Below are 1,593 nucleotides of genomic sequence, written 5' to 3' on the forward strand. Positions count from 1 at the left end.
CCAAGTTCTCATTGGTTTACACTTAAGATTGATTTGATAAAGTGAACTATTTACATTTATGATAGTTTGCCAAAACATAATGATGCTGCTCAGTTGGCCAAATGCATGAAACATATTCAAACGGTTGTTCCCTGGTTGATAAAGTTACACATAGCACATGAAGAAAATTTCAACACCAGCATGTTCCATTATCAGAGAGTTACAGTTCCTGAACAAATAAATGGTAAACTTAGTTCAATCTAACATTTAACGCCAATATCTACAACTTCTTTTGCATATGTCACATTTATCTAACTTTTTTCCATTATTATTTTGCAGGTCTGATTGTAGGCTTTTCAAAGTGAAATACATTGAGTGTTTACAAGCTCAATTGAATATGAATTTGGTTCGTCCAAAATATATGTCTATTTGGAGGAAGAAATTAGCTGCAGAGATATTTGCATGGCACTTTGATCCGTAGATTTAGTGAATGTTTTGATATTACTTTTGTGTTAATATCATGGAGATTGATTTTGCAATCGTACATGTTTGCTTCAAGTTGAATGTTGATTGTAGTTACAGTTTTTATAGCTTTCATTTAAATGTGCTTATGCATTTCTATGAGAACGATATAATTGTCATTATTTTGGTAAAGTTTTGTTCATGAGAATGACGCTTGTACCATTAATGATATGAGAACGTCCATTAGAACGGAGTCGTTATGTTAACAAATAAATTCATGAGAATGACACTTGTGCCATTATTGATATTGAAAACATTTAGACAGCGGCACAAGTAGCATTATAGTAACACAAAATTCATCAAGAGGAGAACACAAGTGTTGTTACTGATGTGAAAAAAAGCCATTAGAACGGCATAACTGTCATTATGTTAGTTTGTACATTGTTTATGAGAATGTCACTTGCATTGTTACTGGTATTGAAAAGATAGGGAAAACGACATAAGCAACGTTATAAAGACACAAACTTGTTCATAAGAACGGAAAAAGTGTCAAACCTTGAATAAAACGGCGCTTGTGCTGTTTTTGGAATGAGAATAAACATTAAAATATTATAACTATCATTATGTTTATATTTAAATTCTACAAGAAAGACACTTGTGTCATTACTGATATTGAAAAGATGTAGAGAATGACACAAGTGACGTTATAGTGAAAAATTTATTCATGGGAACGTAATGGCGCTTTTGCCGTTATTGAGAGGAGAAGAGTATGAGCAGCCACGAACCTTCTAGGCCTCGATATTAGATAAGTTAAACTCATTTAAGTTGCGAGATGAACATGCTACTCACAAAATTTGGGAGATATTATCATTACTTTTGTTTTCTAATGAATGTGGATGGTAACTTGTGATTTCACCAACTCGACATCTATAATTTACGTCAATTCTACCGTTATTCATCACGTAATCAACAATTTGACTTTTTAAAGTTAGGAGGTTCAATCCTTGAGATCGATGCGGTAGAAAGAAATCAAAATATTGGAGAAAACAACAGAACGACACATGTGCCGTTAAACGTCACTTGTGTTGTTCTGTTGATAAATACGAGTATGAGCAGCCATGAGTCTTCCGTGCCCCAATATTTGATAAGTTG

Source organism: Olea europaea, chromosome 8 (genome assembly GCF_002742605.1).
Source record: "Olea europaea var. sylvestris chromosome 8, O_europaea_v1, whole genome shotgun sequence".
Taxonomy (NCBI): Eukaryota; Viridiplantae; Streptophyta; class Magnoliopsida; order Lamiales; family Oleaceae; genus Olea; species Olea europaea.